This window comes from Crocodylus siamensis, chromosome 12 (assembly GCF_052110815.1).
Source record: "Crocodylus siamensis isolate JL-2025a chromosome 12, ASM5211081v1, whole genome shotgun sequence".
NCBI lineage: Eukaryota > Metazoa > Chordata > Crocodylia > Crocodylidae > Crocodylus > Crocodylus siamensis.
The window spans coordinates 28,786,579-28,807,218 of record NC_143406.1 but is presented as its reverse complement, the minus strand read 5'-3'; the positions used below and the strand labels follow the sequence as shown (position 1 = coordinate 28,807,218).

At 43.0% G+C, this 20,640-nt stretch overlaps 1 long non-coding RNA gene across 1 annotated transcript in view; it reads right to left on the bottom strand.

Annotated features, from left to right (window-relative positions):
• Positions 1 to 354: 354 nt before the first annotated feature.
• The window catches only part of LOC149854843 (uncharacterized), a 101,853-nt gene continuing 81,567 nt past the window's right edge, over positions 355 to 20,640 (bottom strand). The window contains exons 2-3 of the long non-coding RNA XR_016438789.1: positions 1,644 to 1,760; positions 355 to 1,014 (exon numbers count right to left, since the gene is read on the bottom strand). This is a non-coding gene — a long non-coding RNA (uncharacterized LOC149854843). The remainder of the gene's footprint in view (positions 1,015 to 1,643; positions 1,761 to 20,640) is intronic.

Here is a 20,640-nt window from a genome sequence, read left to right as displayed (position 1 = left end):
AGCCTGTAACCCTCAGTGCCTGCTACCCAATTGTGAGTAGGGTCCCACCAGGTTTCAGTTAATCCAGCCAGGTTGAAGTTTTTGCTTGCAGCAGGAGTGTAAGTTCCTGCTGCTTGTTCCCCATGCTCCTAGCATTAGTGTAGAGACATTTAAACCCTACAATGGGTGCCCTTGGTACCCCCTGTCCTGTCTATTGGGCCCCTTTGTGCTTATCTGGGCTGACCCAGCATGTTGCTCATGACTTCATGATCCTAGGTTCTCCTTATCCTCTGCTTCCCCATCCCCTGATGAACCTAGGGTAAATCCTTTGGAGGAGATCAGCCAACCTGTAAGAGAACAGATTCTTACCTTTAGAAGAGAGGTGAAGACCATCTTGTCACAGGATGCCTCTCTCAAGGAAGCACAGATCATGGCTGTAGAAGCCAAAACCCGCATGATGGCACCAACTCCGGAGTTGCAGGTTGACTTCCCTGATGCAGGCATCCTGATGCTGATGGTGACTGCTGACCAGAGAAAGGGACGAGAAGGTCACCTGCGGCCCTGACTTCCTAAGCCTGGCCCCCAGCCTGGACTACTCCTGGCTGCTTCATTCATGCCCACATGGATGAGGGCCATAGGGTAGTAATCAGAGGTCTGGATGAGGTTGGGAATCCTCACAGAGATGTCCTGGATCCTGGCTCCATGTAGGCAGCAAATCTCCCATGCTGTGGGACCCAGTTGATAGACAGGCCCTTCCGTGTCTCTCAGGAAGGAATTGCCCACTACAATGACTTGGAGTCTCTTCCTCTGACTGCTTGGTTCTCACTTAGCCTGCTGGGTGTTTGTTGCAGATGTGCCTTCCCCTGTGACTTCCTCTGCTGCATCATCCTCCAGTGCTGCCAGGGCTTCATATCTGTTCCCCATTTGCACTGGGGAACCAATCACAGCTGAATACCATTTAGCTCTGGAGGTGACCATCCTCCATTCAGCTGTCCTGGGACTCTTCCATGAAGTCTCTGCTCTAGGTGTCTAGTCCTGCAGAGAATGAAAGTACCTATCAGTCTCATCCCCTGCAGCCCTGATCCACCACAGCCTGCTCACCTACCTCTCCAGGGCCTCTATCCAGGCACATCTGGGACAGGCAAGGTAACCCCCAGCTCCCAAGGCTACCCCCAGACCTCAGAGGTCCCACCAGGCAACCCATGCAGACAGGGGGCCAGGGCACTGCTGACCCATCCAAGGGACCTGTCTGGGTAGAGGCCCTTCCAGGAGCTCCAGGCCAGAAGCAGCAACAGGGCAGGGTTCCTGGCTGCACTCCATGTCACCACCCCCCACAGTAGCTCCCCTCCTCATTCACTTACCTGAAGTCTCTCTCAGAAGCTCCCATGTACTCTTATATGGTATGTTCTCCTACCCACAAACTAACCTACTCCCTTATTGACCATCCCTATTTCCTGACTCCCTGGTCACCTAGGGGTTCTCCTTTTATATCTGGTCCTGGGCTGACTCAGGCCCAAGCAGCAATCACACAGCAGTCAGCAATCCCACAGCAATCAACAGTCTGCAGTCACTCAGCAGTTGACACTCACTCCCAGCTTCTCAGAGCATACTTCTCACCAAACAAACAGCTAAACCAAAGGTATACAGGCAGCTGGATCACTTACCTTTACTGGGTGGGATCTGGTGCCTAACCTGGCTTCTCTCCTTCTTCCTCCCTCCTTTTACCTCCAGCAACTGCCGGCAAACTGCTCCTCTGTTTGCAGTCTCTGTTTGCTGGGTCACTGGTCACATTTTCAAAGATATTTAAGTTCTTAGAGAAGCAATTAGGCACTTAGTGGGTCCCTATATGTGCTCTTTATGCACAGTAGCCTATTTTACTGTGCATTGTGTCATATAAAAAAGGTGATCACACTAATGCATAGTAAAATAGACTACTGAGCATTAAGCATCACTTTAAAACTGTGCACATTCATTACTGTGCATTAAGGCAGCCTAATGCACATTTGTTTAGTATTTCATATTGGAGGTATTAAATGTAATGCATATTAGAAAAAAGTGCTTTAATGCCTGTGCAGACATGCCCAGTGGGATTTCCAAAAGCACCTAAAAAAATAGGCATGTAACCCCCCTTGGTTTCTCAGACACTTCTTAGATTCCTATGTGTCTCTTCAGATTTTTAATGCCTTTGAAAAAGGTGTCTCTTAGTCACCTAAGCACAGAAGCCCCATGGCTCAGAGTGGTCTCGTTACTCAGGTATGTCAGAAAAGTCCATGCTAGTATCTCAAATTGTAATCTCAGAATAGTGGGTCATATGGGGAAGTGTTACTTCATAACATATACACAACTTTAATAAAACATCACCAGTACTAGTCTATGAAGCTGTGGCAATGCTTGCAGTATTTTCTCTTTTGACTACAGGAATCACAGAAAAATAAAATAACTTTACATTTGTCCTTGAGCCCATAAATTATTCAGAACTGTTTATAAATTGTAAAAGCCATTTTTAGAAAAAAGATACGTTAAGGTCAAGGACAACCAGATGTCTATTTGGATTTGCCCATACCTACATTAATATTAAAAGGTATTATCAGGACAAACTGGATTTAAATGGAGACATTCAATAGCAAGCAGGGATGAGTGAATGTCAAAACATGGGTTGTTTTTATTTAGTTTCAATGGACCACCTTATGTCAGAGCTCAAAAAAAAAAATTGAGAGCTTATACATAGTTTATTCAAACAGGCCAGGAACCCAACTGTGACCTCAATTTTACCCTGGCAGCCTAACTAAAGTCTTCAAAGTGGCATGAGCTTTTATAGGCTACAGTCTATTTTGTCAGATGGTATGGAATAGACTTGCAAAGAGCAGGGGTACTAAAGAGAAAATAATAGTCATTTAAAAGCAAGGTGTAGGGAAAAGGGGGAAAAGGAGACTACACAGTTGAGGGAGGTCAAGGTGGGTTAAACAGATTTTTAAAAAAATAGGTTAACTCACTGAGGGACATAAGGGTTATAAAACCTAGTCCAGGTAATGGGATAAGAATCCAGAGTTTCTGTTGAGAACATACAGTCTGTATGAGACAATCCAATCTGTGGATGATTTCTTGTTCCACAATTTTACATTCAGTTTTTAAGTAAATTTTTAAAGGGTTTTTTTGCTTTAAGAACAGCTACTCTGAGGACAGTGATAGACAGAGATGGAATATCCATGGAGGTTAAGGTGCTCTGCCATAGGCTTCTGTGTCTTTCCCATAAGGATTGGCCCATCTTTCCCACATAGACAGCAAAGCGGCACAATAAGCAGGTGATGTCATATATGAAGTTGGTGTAGGAGCAAGGGAATAAACCCCAGATGTTTTAATCCATGTTATTTGGTCCAGTACTTGTGTGGTCTATGCTGATGAGAGGATGCAGCTGACATCTGGGTCAGGTGCAAGACCTGGTGCCTCGGTGAGAACAGGAGTTTGGTAGTATGTTGCTTGTGAGATAGTGTTTGAGGTTGAGGGGCTACCTAAGTCAGGATACGCTTGTTCTCCAAGGCTACATTGAGATGATCATTATTTTTCAAGGAGGGGCTGGAAGGCATTGATAAGGTGTACAAGGTGTTCAAGCTGGGGGCTGCAGGTGATAAAAGAAATGCTGTTGTCCTTGAAACAGGATTGGTATTGTAGTACCCTCCTGTAGTCTGAATTTATGAAGATGGTAATACAGTTAATTCCCTAGTCAGGAATTTCTTTTAATTTGTGATGAGAATTCTTTGCATTATTTTAAAAGCCAGGCTTACTTCATTATTAGTTCTGTTAAACCTTTGTTTTTCAACTGAAGCAACACAGTAATACCCCGCATAGCTTACTTTTTGCTTTGCTTTCATTTTCTCTCTGATTTTACAGCACTCTCATGATTATCTGTCAGGAAATACACATGAGAGTTAACTTCTTTATTAACATATCTTCAGCAATATTTGCCTCTAATTTAAATTCTGCTTATTCAGCAAAGTACTTTCCAAACCTGTATGTTAGCCAAACAGCAGCCTCTACCTCTTAATATTTAACATACAGTGTAATTTAGGCTTTGATACGTAGAGAGACATCAACTGTGAATCATTTTAATCAGTCCTAAGGGAAAGAAAAAAAATCTTTGGTCTGAGCCATGTATACTCGGAAACATGTTCTCAGGCAGTAGAACTGGAAAGTCTTATTTGCTTTCCGTTTATAATGAAAATATCAGAAACCTGGTACCTTCAATAGATAAAGGGAAAGCAATCAATTCTATCCTCCCCAAATTTTGATCTCTTTAAAGTGAAATCATGAATCACAACTGAAAAAAAATCTATCAACACAGACTTATTCTGAGCTGCAAGTAATCAGGAACAACAGTATCCCATACCTTCTGTCCTATGCTTCCCTAGCCATTCTAATTAATAGATGATAGAAGCAATATTTTTTCTTAGCTTGTGGCATAACCAGTTATTGATTGATATGTGGGTTGATAGCCAAGGTCTCACATAAGAAGCAATTGTGTGGACTGAAGCTGATCATTGATTTCATTTCCACACACTTAGGAATGCCATATATTTCCTCTGTCCATGTAGATAAGAAAAAAGGACCCTTAACATGACTCACTGACTTTTAGAGATGTAATTCCCTGTTTGCAGCCACTTCTGGTTACTATGGACAGCCTTAAAACTTTGCTTAATTCCTCAACCAACTTTATCACACTATGGGTGTGTCTACACATCACCATATAGTGACATTGCTACAGCACCACACTTCAGTACTTTCTTTTGGAAGTACTAAAGCAAGGCACAGTAACTACTCATACTGAGCCATGTACGCACTGCAGAGTTAGATTTCACTGCTATGTCGCCATAGCGGCACGCTAAAACACGAGAGTGCGCCGCTAAGGAGACAAAGCTGTGGTCACGTGCAGATCCACATGAACACTATGTCACCATAGCGTGTTGTATGGTGACATAGCACCTTGCTACATCACCTTAAGGTAATGTGTAGACCCACCCTATTTGAAGTGCAACATAGGAAACACTGACAACTGTAAGGCTGCCATGTGAGATTGTACCACCTCCTCAGGAATGGAACAACAAGCAACAGAAAAGGAATTAAATATCAGCTTGAAGGGAGGAAAGTTACAACTTGTAACCTCCCTTTTTAAGATACAGTTAAACTCCTCAAGTTAAAGGGCTTGCTATATGGAGAGTATGATAGGAAAGGGTTTCCTATAAATGCCCCAAAGAGGGAATTTCAATGATGACAAGGCAGTCAGAAAACAGGGAGCTATTAGGGAAGGTTGTCCAAATCTCTACATTTTTAAGAGACGAGGGGCCAAGAGGATGGGCAAGACCCACAGAACAGTAAAGGATAGTGCTAAACACAACTAATTACATTTCATTTTTTTCTCTTTTTGTTCTAAAAGGTTGTTGCAATAATTATCCTAATGTTTTCTGGATGTATACTTCTTCCTCCCCTGGTGGTCACATCTGTATCATATGACTAGTGATACCAACACAGAGACTATGAGATTAAAAAAAGACACTGGAATTAAGAAAGGGAGATTAGGGTATTTTTGCTTTGCTTTGTTTTGTTTCAAAAACTGAAAAGCATTGAAAGAACTTTAAGTTGGAAACTAGTTACCAAAAGGCGTGTTACTTGCAACCTATAATTTTTACTGGCCGAATCAGATAATGGAACATTCCCAGAAAAAGAAAAAATCTGAGATTTTCAAATCAGAATGTTGTTATGTCAAAAAAATCTCTACTCTACATAAATGGATTCCATCACTAAAGCAAGATCCCAGGAGCATTTGTGCCACATTTTGGGTTTTACTTTTATTTGCATAACTTCAGCACTTGGAAGCCAGAAGCAAATCAAGGATAGGCAATATAGACACACACAGTATGTGATGTTCCCTGTTTAAAATAGCTCACAGGTAAATAAACATGATAGACAAAGCCAGGTAAAGTCATACACATAAACTGGCAAAAGTGAGCAGAAGCTGGTTTAAATCTGTAACACAGCAGAAGTTCAGCACAAATGGACAGCTTTAAAAATGGCAGAACCTGGTCTACGATAGATCTGGATCTATGTGGTATCACAACCTAAATGATTTAGGTTAGACAATTCTATTGAATTTCTCAAGTTACGTCACTCTCTGCCAGCATCACTGGCTGCTTCGTGGGCCCCCGCTGACTTCCCCTTACAGGCCAGGTAGCAGCAGCAGCCAGAGGGATGGGGGCAGCCAAGGGATGGGGGCAGCAGAGCGGCAGCCAAGCTCACCTCCTCCTCCTCCTCAATGCTGAGGGGCACCGCAACGCCCACTCTGCCTTGCTTGGCAAGAAGGAGCTGAAGGCCAAGGCACACCGCGCTGGCCCAAAGCTGCAAAGAAGTAGGCCAGGTCCCCTTTCTCCCTTCTGGCAGCTGAGCCCAGCTCCATGGACCCCTGCCAGCCCACGCCTCATGCTCCCTGCTAGTGCTGGCCCCAGGACACCAGCGCAGTACCTGCTATCTGCTCCCCTCAATTCCCCCCACTTCCCGCCCGCTCCCAGCTGCATCGCTGGACCGTGGGAGTCAGCAGGAGCTGACCTGGCTCCAAGGACTGGGGTGATCGCCTCCTTTGCTGCCCCACTCTTACCTGAATTTCCTGCCCCGGCACAGGCACAAACAGCCCCACAGTCCCAAGACAGAAGCCTCTGCTATGCTGTTGGAGGAGCCTGCCATGGCTTCCCCTGGGTCCTATTGCCCCTGGCTCCTGGCATCTTTGACAGGACCCAGGGGCAGATAAATATTAATTTTCTACATTTTTAGGCCTGGTGGTCTGGATCTGGCCTGCGAGTCGTATTTTGCCCACACCTGGCCTATTGGGATATGTGCAGGAGTGCCCCCAACCTGCTGGGCTCAGCTAGTGCAAGCAGCCTGTGTGCCCCCACCACCGAAAGGTGAATTATAATCTGTCTGCTCCCAAACTAATCTGCTCAGAGAAACCCGCATAAATTAGTTTGAATCCACCTTAGGCTTTCTGTATGTCTGTACCTAGTCTAAGTGTGGGACAGGGCACAAAGGTACAGAAAGATAGAATATCCTATGGCAGATCAGCAATAGAGCCACTGACAAAATCTGGGTTCCCTGGTGCCCAGTCCATTGGCCATTATACCAAGTATTTAGTATACCTACGAGTTCCCAGCTAGGAATTATCTCAGTGCTCTGCAGCAAAAGTTAAATGGAGAACATTAGAGAAGTCTCATTTGCATCCTATTATTGGCATAAGGGGACTTTGCCCCCCCCCTTTTTTTTTTCTAGACTGCAATTTCTCTAGTTAGGTATCTCACGTGTACACAGTTCTGACTGACTGCGATCAGGCAGAGACAAGAGTTTGCATCTTTTAAGGGACCATCACTAACAAGGCAGTGCCACTTCAAAGTGCCTCTCAGAGTATTCGTGAATAGGATGCTGTTGGAAAGAATTTGCAGAGATAATTTTAGCTTCCATTTTCTTATTTGCACTATTGTTCTTCTAAATCTTTTAATGGGGCTAAAAGTAATATAAAATGCAAGTAAAAAAAAGTATAAAGAAACTAATTTGCCTTAAGGTGCAGGAAGAGCATGAAAACCAGTTATTTTTCCTCCTCTCAGTATTTCAGATACACATTTTTTATTGTCTATTTTGTGTCAGTTTGGATGTCTAACGACATATTATTCTATGACCTGGAGCCTGCCCTGCCTTGCATTACAGCAGCATCTCATTCCTAGTTCAGCTCTGTTTCTCTAACTCTGCTGTTGCCACCCGAATAGCTTCTGATATGCTTCTTTCAATTAAGGAAAACAGGCTGGCTCCTGAGCACATAACACTACAGCATGGCCACTTTGCTCTGTGGTATCAAAACATTCTAGGAAAAAAGGGGGCTCTGCTTATTCCACACAACATCTTTAAGGACACTGTGTCTCATCAACATCCAAATAACAAATTCATAGCTTAGGAAGACTACATGGGGGGAAATAATAAACTTTGGAAACGTACACTCCAGGCAAATCATCCACAAAGCTGTTCTAACAAAACCCCCTTCCACCACCAGTGCCCATGGATAAACCCTGATCTTATGATGAAGGTTTGCATCTGCAATTCCATTTCCATGTTTCGGAAATCTATTCTATTCTGGCTGTTTAACCACAGTTATCACCATAGCATCCAAGCACCTTCCAATAGTGCTTGAAGAAACATGACTAACATCTATCACATACTTTTTACTATCATCCTTTCTACAAGGGGAGATGCATGTGCAGTATATGGTCTTGTTTAGGAAGATTTTTGCTTTGCTTTGCTTTGCTTAATGTATTTGTTGCTGTGTTTTTATGTTAGAGAAGACAAAGTTGAAGAAATGCATTCACTTTTGCTGCAAAAGGGGGTGAAATCTGCAGTGGCCCTTGGCTTTTGGGGGACTAATGGCCTTAGGGCACCTCACGAAACCTATCTTCCTCACAGATGACTTTTACCTTTATTGTAGAAACTTCCACTGTGCCTCAAGAGTGAAGTTACTGACTTCACAGAGTCTCACATGGTCTTTTATATGCCCTAGGTCTACTCACAGAGAGCACTGAGGTTACGGACCAAGACACTGACCTTACTTTACTGCTGGGAATAGTCACACACATATTTCTAACAACTGACGTCTTACTTGTTGCCAAGGGGCCACACAAGTGTCAGACTGCTGTCTTAAATCTGAGGCTTCAGCATGCCTAACACAGCTGCTGATCCTTATTTGCCACCTCTTCAGCAGAGCACCGGGGTGGACGCAGTTGGCCACAACCCTCTAGCTGGGCCTAGCCACATGCCCACTCTCTGCCACTGCAGTGGCCAGCCAGGGTCAGCTGACCCCTCCAGTGTGAACCCCTAACCCAGAAGAGGAATGCCTGGGCAACAAAGTTCAACCCTGTATCTAGGTTGTTGCACCCTTGGCTTGTGCTGCTAGTGGCTTCCTGACAAAGTCTCTGGATACCTGACCTGGCTTTCCCTCAGACCCTGAGTCTGGCCTGACCCTTTGGATACCTGACCCAATTCTGGTTTGATTAGCCAATCCAGCTAACCTCCTGATCCCATGCTGTGCCTGAACACCTAGATCTCTGACTCAGTTCCCAGGACAGATCTTTTGGATTCCCTATACTCTGACTTAGCATGCTCCCTTCAGACCTTGGCTGCTTCTCTTGACAGAGGTAACCCCCAGACCTGGATGCCTATGACCTGGCATAACAATGACAGGGATGTGATATGAAATTCTGAGACGTGAACATGCTAGGTAGTACAAAAAGCCTCAACCTGAATATCGATTTCTTTTTAGATAGGGTATTTTATATTCAGATTTTTCATTCCAATGCCACTGACTCTCTGTTTGGTAAGTGGAAAAATAGTGAAAGATAAAGAAAAAAATACACATTGGCCAAGCTCTTTTACCTCCAGGGCATAAAACTTCCAACATAATTCCTGCCTGTTCTTGAGAAACCCCACTTAAAGCCATAAGAAAGAGAGAACTGTCTTAAAATTCTTGTCCTGGGAGGAGTGGTGTCCAGTGTATTTAGATCACAACACCTATCCACATTTTCTTCAGTTTTGTCCACATACTGCCATCTGCTTCTTGCTTAAAGTATCTAAAAAAGAATTGCTTAAATAGGCAATTAGCAGCCAAGTGTAAGGTTTATGCATTCTTCATCTTCTACAGTACCAGATGCACTGCTAACTATAAAAGTGAATCAAAAATTGAAGAGGGAGGCCAAAAAAGGACTAAATGCCAGACAGTGAACATGGGCTCAAAGCAAAACCCTGGACCACATGATCCATCTTGGGTTTTTTTGTAATGCTTGGCTTTGGTAAACAATTGGACAGTGACAGAATTTCTACTGAAGTGGGAAAACCTTGATAGGTTATGTGGAAGGGGAGAGTTAAATAAACCACAGACCTCTCGTCTCATAATTATTGTTCTACAATAAAGTAGAACCAACATCTTATAAATCAAAATATAACACATTTAGGAAGCTGATTTCTACTGGCTGTTTTTGCACAGCCTTATAGTTTCCACTGATTTACAGTACACAGTTCTTGGGAAATCTCAGCAATGACTTGAGAGGAACCAGATGATGCTTTTAACCCAAAGAAAATGCAGGAAGCATTCACTGGTGGCAGAACAACTGCTCTAAAAAGGTCTATCTAAATAATACCTACTTTGGATGTACCATTTGTAAGACATTTCTCTTGTATAAATCCATAAGGACCTTTTCCCTACAACTTCAATAAATCTAACAATTTCTGTCCACAAGATTCAGGTCATCACTTAGCTTTGATTTTAGTTTTTAAGAGATCCAACTTCTTGAGTTTCCAGTTCAAAGGAAAGCAACAAGTCTAAATAAAACTTAGCTAGTTTCTACTGTATCAGATCCTGAGGACCTCTGGTACTTAAGAATCATTATCTGAGTTCGGATCTGTAACACTCCAGGGGACTGGCATTCACTTCCCTGCCACAGATCTGTAGTGTGACTCTGCCTCAGCTATTCAGCTCCTTACTACAAGCGGTTAGTCTGACCACCTCATGGGGTGCTATAAGACTTCAAGGATTGTGAGGAGCTCAGATAACATTGCAACAGGAGCTATACAACATAGTAGTGAAATTCTAATCTATATAAGCTTTGCCTACTTTCATGTCTTACTGCAACTGGAAGACCTACTTTAGGGCTGAAATTTTAGCAATATGTAGAACACAGGAAAGGAGTCCCCTACAGAAATCTGTGGACTTCTATCTATATTTCACTCTTTATTGTGCCTGTTAAAAACATAACAAGAGTACAGTAACCTTTTCCTCCCCCACCAACTCACTCGTATCCAAAGAACCTGTGGAATTCTCCAGTAATTAGGGCCAATTCTGCAACATTAAGGGTCTTTCATGGGCATCAGATAAACTGGAGATAAGGATATTCTGTTCTTGGGATGCAAACCAAAGCCCGTGGAGGTAATCTGGATTCTCCTTCCCTGAGTTTTGGATCAGGCCATTATGGATGAAACTCTAAGTTTGCTTTCCTTGCATAAACCAGTTTCAACTGATGGCAGAATTAAATCCCCTATGGCAAACTAAGATTCCTTAACATTAGCGAGAGAGAGATGATTAAATAGCAGATTCTGCAAGGAATGAAATGCACCTTTTCTTATGCCAATACCATAGGCCATTCTGGGCTGTGGGTACAAGGTAGTCTCCTCCCCTCTGCTGAAAACATTCTGCTTCTCAGAAAAGAATTTAATATTTTTTTGGGATGGGAAAGAAGGGAAAATAGGTCCGAAAAAGGATATGGGAAAAGAGAAATGTAAAAGAATGCATGACTCCCTAGCACTTTAGACATACAAAAAACTAGAACTCTTGTTTCAAAATGATAACTTTTATTAGACCAACGTGGAAATCACAAGAAAATTGTCCTTTTTGGGATCAAAATTCCTTCATCAGGCTCTGGGGAAAGAATGGATCCCAGTTGCTCTAATAGAAGGTATCATTTTGGAACCAAGAGTTCTAGTTTTTTGTATGTCTTCTTGTCTCAGACCAATATGGCTACAAAGTATATCCCTAGCACTTTGGGCATTCACCTGGGAAAGTAGAGTCCAGGTAGAGACCCTTGTCCAAAAACTATTTCTTTAACTCTTAGTTGTCATTCAATTAAAATTTTATTTAAAAGACTTGGAGTAGGAACTCAGATCTCCCTCTTCCCACATTAATGCCATGACTGCTAGGCTTGAGAGTCATTTTCCCTCTCACACTCCTTTCCTCTCTTTCTCTCCATGATGGCCCAAAGAATCTTTAATTTTTTTCCCCAAAGTGAATCCATGTATCAGTATGATTGTTGGCAGTGTTATCTACCCTTCCCCTCCACTCTGCCCCAACCTATAGCATTGCTATGAAAGCCTTGGTTCCACTGTAGTTATGATTTCCATTGATTTCAAAGCTAATCCAAGAACTGCCCTAAGTCTAAACAGGGAACATTTATTTCATGGAACTAAATTTTTAACCACAGTGCTTTGAGCCAGAAATACCCTTTAATGTTAATTAATGGAATCGAATCCAAAGGGAGCAGTGATAAAAATCAATAAACTGTGTTTAAAGCATAAAGGTATAATTTTGTTTGTTTGCATCAAAAGAACATGTTTCTTAAGTTAATTGCCTCACTTAATAAATATGTCCTTTAGGGTTACAATAATGGAAGCTCCATGCATCATAAGGACACTATTAAAGACAGTCTGTATGGAATTGTCCAATTAATTTAGTATTTTGACACACTCCTTGAATCTTTTTAAACCCACTCCCAAGGCAAGGACAAACAAATGAGTTACTTTGACATTTTACAGCATGTCAGTGACTCCACAGTAACTGCGCATGAGCAGGCTTTTACCCTCCAGTAGTTTATCCCTTGTTTACTAAGGGTATGACTATACACAATGAGCGCACCTGATACACACTAAATCCCCTCTCCTTTATCTTATTCTAACTTGCTCATGCCTGTGACCTCGCTATGCTCATGCCAGAATGCTGAATCCTTGCATATGGATTTTCAAGTAAAAGCAGTATAATTACATACACATATAAACAAAAAATATTCCATAATTACATGTATATTAAAACAGAAGGCATGCCCAAAGCAGCACTGCAGTGCAATTCAGTGGGTCTGGAAATACAGCTCCTGAATTAATATGGGACTATGGACAACTCGTGGCTTTTTCTCTGCCATATTTGAACTGTTTTGCTTATTTAGATTATAAACTGGATTGAGGACAGTCTTTTGCTATGAATTTTGAGTAATGCCCATCAAAATAGGATCACACTATAATTGATGCTTCTAGACACCACTAATAATACTAGTAAGGGGTGCAAGGGATGGAATGATTTAACACGTTAAATGAACATCTCTTTCTATCCTTGTCTGAAAGAGGAGCTGGAGCTCAAATACATATTGGGACCAGCTCTTGGTGTTAGACACACGGGTGCAAGCCTGTTCCACCCCAAGAGCGAACACCCCTGGCGGACCCTCTTGGTGGACCCCTATCTGACCCCCAGTGCAGAGCTGGAAAATAAGTCAGTCCCATGGCTGGTAGGCAGTAGCTAGAGGGGACAGCTGAGCACAGCCAAGGATCATCATGTCACACCCCACTGGTTCTTACTTAGCCCAGTCCCCAGGGTGCCATGCAAACAGGCATGCTCTGGGCCCAGCACATGGGAATTCACGCAGGAGGGTGCATGGAGGGGCCACTAGCAGGCATTCTCAGCTCCAAGTTGCCCCCCCAGTGGAGACACCCAGCACACCCCATGCCTGTTGCAACCCTGGGCAGGTGAACATTTTCTTTCATTTCAGTGTTCATAGATCAGAAGCTCTCTCAATGCTACCCACATCCCTCCTGAAGTGCAGTTCCCAGAACTGGATGCAGTACTCCAACTGTTACCTGATAAATGTTGCATAGAAGGGGAGGATCACCTCCTTGGACCTGCTCACAATGCATCTATGGATGCATGACAAGGTGTGATTGGCCTTCCTGACCATGGCCCCACATTGGTGGCCCATGTTCATCTTGGAATCAATAATGACTCCAAGATCCTTTTCTGCCTCTGTGCTGATGAGAAGGGAGTTCCCCAGCCTGTAGGTATGCTGCTGGTTCATTCTCCCTAGGTCCAGTACCCTGCACTTGTCAGTATTGAATCCCATCTTATGCTCATCCACCCACCCCTGTAACCTGTCCAGATCCAATTGCAGCCTGTCCCTCCCTTCTAATGTGCCCACATTCCCCCACATCTTAGCGTCACCTGCAAATTTGAACAAGGTGCTTTTCACCCCTTCGTCCAAGTCGCTGATGAAGATGTTGAACAGTGCGGGCCCGAGGACCAAGCCCTGGGGGACCCCACTGCCCACATCCCTCCAGTTTGAAAATGACCCATCCACCACCACTCTCTGGATGCAGCCCTCCAGCCAACTGGTGACCCATCTGACTGTGTAGGCATCGACACCACAATCTCCTAAATTTTTAATGAGGATGGGGTGACAGATAGTGTCGAAGGCCTTCCTAAAGTCCACCGCGATACCTGTGTTCAAGTTTTTGTGACCTGGGCATAGAAGGCCACCAGGTTGGTCTGACAGGACCTGCCCCTAATGAATCCATGTTGGTTGTCCCTAAAGACACACTCCCCTGCTAGCCCCTTGCAGATGTGCAACTGGATAATTTTCTCAAAGAACTTCCCCAGGTCTGAGGTAAAACTAACAGGCCTATAATTTCCCAGGTCCTCCTTCCTCCCCTTTTTGAAAATGGGGACCACATTGGCCCTTTTCCAGTCCTCTGGCACCTCACCAGAGCACCATGAGTGCCCATAAAGCTGTACCGGGGTCCCACAATGACCTCAGCCAATTCCCTCAGTACTCGGGGGTGGAGATCATCAGGACCTGATGATTTGAACATGTCCAGTCCCAACAGAAGTTCCCTGACTAGGTCCTCTCTGACTCTGGGCCTGGCTGTGCCTCCCCTGGGACCACTGGGGATCCTGGTGGGGAGGATGACCTGGTCCCTGCTCAGAAAAATGGAGGCAAAGAAATTGTTAAATAGGTTAGCTTTGTCATTTGGTGAGACCACCAGATTTCCAAGTGTGTCCTGCAGGGGCCGCACATTACCCAGAACCTTCTTTTTACCCCTTATGTATTTAAAAAAGGATTTCTTGTTATCCTTGATCTGGGTTGCTAGTCCCAGTTCCATCTCCACCTTGGCCTTCCTGACCACCCCCCTACAATCCCGAGCAATGGAGGTATAGTCCTCCATGGTGATGGCCCTTCCTTTCCATTGGGTGTACGCCTCCTTCTTCGCTTTGAGATGTTCCTGGATGCTTTTGGTGAGCGATGGGGGCTTTTGAGCATGCTTCTCCCTTTTGATCCATGTTGGGATTTCCACCCTTTGGGCTTGGAGGATCATGTCCTTCAGGAACGACCACTCTTCTTGGATTCCCAACTCCCCTCCCCTCCAGGACCTCAAGGCCTCCCTGACTAGTCTCCTTAGCTCAATGAAATCCGCCCTCCTGAAGTCCAAGGCTGTTGTCTTGCTGCAGGCCTTTGCCACCCTGAGCTGGATGGTGAATTCCAATAGGTGATGGTTGCTGTCACCCAGGTGATGAAGCACCTGCAGTCACCTCACCAGGTTGTCGCTTGTGGCCAGGACCAGGTCTAAAAAGACATTTCCCCTGGTGAGACTGTGCACCTCCTGGGTTAGATGGAGGTCCTGTAACTTGCCTAGGAACCTACATGAGTGGTCAGACCTGGCTAACTGCTCTTCTCAGCAAAAATCGGATAATTTAGGTCACCCATGATGATCATACCCTTTGACTTACCTGCCTCCATGAGCTGACCTGAGAATTTCCAGCAGGGAAAACAGAAGTCTCCAGCAGGGCAAATAGGACTCTGATGTGTATCAGCCAATGTATTGTGAACAGAACCAGAGAGGTGCTTCTTCCCCTCTTTTCAGCACTGGTGAGGCCACAGCTGGAGTACTGTGTCCAGTTCTGGGCTCTGCATTTCAAGAAGGATGTGGCTAAGCTTGAGAGGGTACAGAGTAGGACCACCCATATGATTAGGGTCCTGGAGGATAGGACTTATGAGGAGAAACTCCAGGAACTGGGTTTGTTCACTCTGAGCAAGAGAAGACTGAGAGGTGACTTGATAGAAACCTATAAGTATGTCAAGGGTGAACACCAAGAACTAGGGGAGCAACTCTTCTGAAAGGCACCCCCAGGAAGGATGAGAACCAAGAGGCACAAGCTAAGAGGAAAAATTTAGGTTGGACATGAGGAAAAAGTTATTTTCCATAAAGGTATCTAGAATCTGGAACACATTCCCAGCAGAGGTGATGCAGTCATCATCCTTAGGGGTGTCTAAGAGGAGGCTGGACAAGCACCTCATTGAGCTTGTTTGAGCCCAATAACCTCCTGCCCGTGGCAGGGGACCAAACTTGATGATCTTACAGGTCCCTTCTGGTCCTTTGATTCTATGATTCTATACATATATCATGTGGGGAAATTCAGGCAATTATACTGGGTAATTCTCTCTAAATTATGAAGAGTTGTCATGTTCCTATTAGGTCTTTATACAATGAGGCAACTTTAAAGGTCATATTATGTGAAGAAAAGTTTGCCTCAATCTGATCCAATCACTTCCAAGAGAAAGAGTAAAATCTTGAACCCATTAAAAGTAAGTAACAAAATCCCCCTTGATTTTTATAGGTGAAGATTTCAGGGAGAGAATGATCACTGGAGTCTACAGTAAGATGGGACCCTTTTTTTTCCAAATACTTAACTACAGCAAGAAAAACACTCAGCATCTCAGTTCCTATCATGTTATGGTTACCCTTTGCCCTCTCTATTGATTCTGTCCTTTGGAATGTCAAAACCTTTTATTTTTTCCATGAACGTTTTCTTTCATTTCAGTGTCACAGATCAGAAGCTTCTAGTTCTGCTTCAAGTTTTTTATTACAATGAATTTACAGTCACAGAGGAAAACTATGTTGAAACTGGCTGGTCTCACCCAATTTAATAAAAAACAGACAGGATTTTAAACAAATGGATGCAAAATTGTCCATCCCCCAAGTTCACTGGAAGCAAGGGCAAGGCTTGTTCTAGAGGTTTGTAAGTATTACTGAACCTGTCTACAACATAGTACTAGTGCTGGAGCTTCTACCAGAACTCCAACAACAGCTAGTATCATGTAATTTTAGTCTCAGCATTTGACGTAACAGTGCGAAGCATCTGCAGAGTTATCTATATATGGACGGGTTTTCCATTTGCCACAGTAAAACACAGTGAAAAGCAGATTTTTATCATTTTAAGGAGAAAAACCTGGATTTTTCTCCTTAAAGCAAAACTCATGTCATGGGTGCTTGTGCAACTCGTCTGTCTTGGGGCATGGGGGGTGGGGAGAGGGATACTACTGCAGGTCTGGCTGCTAGGGTACTGTGTTACCAATCAATCATGAATCACTCAGGGACCAGCTCAATACACAGTAGCTAGCTACCAGATAATGAATTAACGAGCAAAGATTAACACCAACAAAACCACATACTAAGGAGAGGAAAGAACCAATACAGACAATCAACTGCCCCAAGACAGAGACAAGCACCCATGTCACGAGTTTTGCCCGTCAGCAGCCAGGGGTGTAGGCCCCAGAACCCAGAACCCCCCTGCACCAATCTCCTCGACAGCTGGCAGACTTTGTGGCCACAGCAGGGGCTAGCAGGCCTGCAGCTTTCACCCTGCTGCGCTTTAACACAAACAGTGTCACCCATGTCACAATTTTTGCTTGCGCACAGCTTGAAGTACAGTTTTCCCCAAACCGCCACACCCATCTTCTTGAAACTTGGCAGGCTTTATGGTCTCTGCAGGGGCTAGCGTGCCTGCAGTATTGGCCCTGCTGTGGCTTAACACACACACGGCATGAGTTTTGCTTTCAAGAATCTGGGGTGCAGTATCACCCGAACCACTGCACCTATCTTCTTGAAGCTTGATAAGATTTATGCTCTCAGCAGACTACCACCCCTGAAACTTTCATCTGAATCAGGAAAAAACAACAATGTTATAGATATTTCATTGATTCCCCATTATACCCTATGGCCGAATCACTGAATCGGCTCTGAAGCTTTGGTGCCAATTCAGCTGAATTCAAGGAGAAAACTGATTTGGAGTTCTGAACTGAATCACTGGCATCCGAAACAGCCGAATCCAAACCTGAATCAAAAATTCCCTATTCGCACAGGCCTAATGATTACTTCCCTCACCTTATGCCAGCCCCAACATATGTAATCAACCTGGAGGAAGAGCCAAGATCTTCCCCCATTTTACTGCTAACCTTACTCCAGCAAAAAAGTAGCAGCATCTCAGTAGCAGCTGCTTTCTGCCTTTCATAGGTCTTAGGTAGGATAATGGAAGGCTACCCTGCCCTTTACTCCCTTATATTTGAGCTCATAGAAAAGAGCAGAAGAACTGCCTTTACTCCTGTCTTAATGTATCTGCTCTGTAGCAGTTTTCTAAGTTGTCCACACCATTCAAGTTAGGCTCCACTTAACTTCAATGCTGGATTCATTCAATGACTTACAGCTGCCTAAGAATTCCAGGTGAGAGATGCACTGATCCACTTTTTCATATCTGATCTCACTCTTCAAGAGGAAATGTATATCACAGCTTATACATGCTCCAGTGGACAGGAATGCTCACAGAAACCTTTCTAAAAAAGCCAGTTCTATTAAAAGAAAATACAGAAATGAGTTTAAATCTTTATATAATTTAAAAGGAATAGGGTGCACAGATGGAACGTGAAAGTGGCTTGCTGTATAACAATCTTGTAGAACTTAAAGCCCAGTCACCTAATGTCATTTTTGGTTTATTTCTATTTATCTGCGTTACAATTAGTATTCCCCTTTAAGCTGTTTTTTTTTTTTTAGATAAAATTGGGAGGGAAGGTGAACCAAATAAGAGTTTTCATGAAAAATGCCTGCTTTCTGTGAAAACTTCTGATTTTTTCACTGGAAAAAAATGTCTGAAAAAAATTATCTAATTCTCTGATATTTGATGTGTGTGAAATACAAGTACCAAAAGGATAATATTCTTTCCCCAGCATTTTACTCTTCTGAATCATGGGCCCCTGGTTTGATGCCTTATGTTGTTTTAAAAAAATATTTGTAATTTCAAATTCAGCTTCGATAACAAATGGAAAAAGGCCAAACAATGCAGTAGAGAAATGTACTGTTGTTTTCCTGTTAAACTACAAAACATGTTTTCCTAAATGATACATCAGTTGCTTTTCATTACGCAAATAAGAGCATATATTTTCTGCTGTGTATCAGACAGTGTGTGCCTTGGGTATTTTTTAACATTTATAGTCATAAATCAAAAAATGTTGGAGTGATAAGAAGCTTAACTACAACAGAAAGAACTAGAAAGGTACAGCAGACGAGAGCTGACAAGAATACTTTGTATAATATTTATCTCATTTTAGAAGTAGCTGGCCATTTTTTTGGTAAAGGATATTTTAAATCCTGCTTCAGAGCCGGCTGGAACACAAACAGGACAAATGAAACACTGGGGTAAAAGCACTAACTTCCAAGAACCGGCAACCATTTGCAACACAACTAAATTAGGAAAAAAAACCCCCAAACTCTGAATCACTCTGTTTCCAACCATACAACCCAAGGAGTTGAAGTGGATTCTTACTCCTCGGCTGGATAACCCTTGGGCTCCCATGGATGTGTGGGGAGCCTGTTCTGATGCTCTAGAAAATCAGTGCATTGGAGCAGACTCAACTAATCAAGTCTGCTGGAGCATGGAAATTGATGTGCTCCAGCAGCCTTCCACATCATGTGTATCAGCGTTCCCGTGTGTCCCTGAACTGAAAAAATAGTGGTGGGGTGCTTTGAAATAAAATATGTTCGATGAGTTTTAGTTCAAAGCACCCCACCACCATTTTTCCAGCACTGGGATTCTTGGGGACACCGATACATGTGAAACGCATGTACTTTTAATTAGCATGGCTCGCTAATTAAAGCACCCGGTGCTGTCTCGCAACACCCATGTAAAAATATCTCTTGATTCTAGACAGAATTTCTAATGGGCATGAAGTGGAAATGCATATACAAAAATAGTCAATAAATACAAGTACTGAACCAGGATTCAAGAGGTCTGAATTATTTTCTTGGTCTTTCAAGTCATCTGGTTTATGTCTTCACTTTCCTAGCTCTGTTTCTGCTTCCATCCTGTTTTGACTTTAAGCTGCATGGAGGCTAGGATCATCTTGTGGCAAGAGTTATGTACTGTACCTAGTCCAATGGGCCATGATCTCCACTGCAGTTTAGGGTCTGGTATAATGCAAAAAATACTCACATAGTTGCTTCTTATGCTTACATCACTTTCCTATGCAAGTCTCATAAACAAGAAACATTTTAGTTAGCAGATTGTTTTTCATTATTCAAGGCATTTTTTTCCCCTGGATATTTATCTAACCACCAAAGTCTGTTCATTGGCTGCAGGCATATCATTTAACACTGAACATCACATGTACTATTTCCATATATAAAATATTATCATTTTCTTTACTAATTTGTTTAAACTTTATGATAATATTGTTCTAGATAAATCTACAAACACTGCTGAAAGACTGAGACCAATTAATTGCTAGTTTAAAATTATGAAATACACTGTTTTAATCCTAACGTTAAGAAATAAAGGGTAGAAATAGAAATTATTTTACTTTAATAGTCCAGGGATCAACTTGGCAAATTTGAAATATTACCCCTAAAGTTGTGATCTGAAAAAGAAAATGATAGTAAAACAAATCATTCATTTTATTCAGGATTAGGGAATCTTGTGTTTTAAAGGGACACTTAATTAACTGTGATTATAAGCATATTGCCATTGGTAATATAACTGACTTCCTTCTAAAAAATCTTCACTATGGCCAGATGTGAAGTTTCTACCAGGCTGAGTGGAGGTCCCCCAGTTTCACAATACTATTTCCCTTTTTCTTCATGGACTGAAATTTATCAGAGCACAGGGCTTTTGAACTACTTTAGCCTCACTTAAGCCCCTGAAATAGCCTTGTTACATGTTGCACTTTGTGCTGC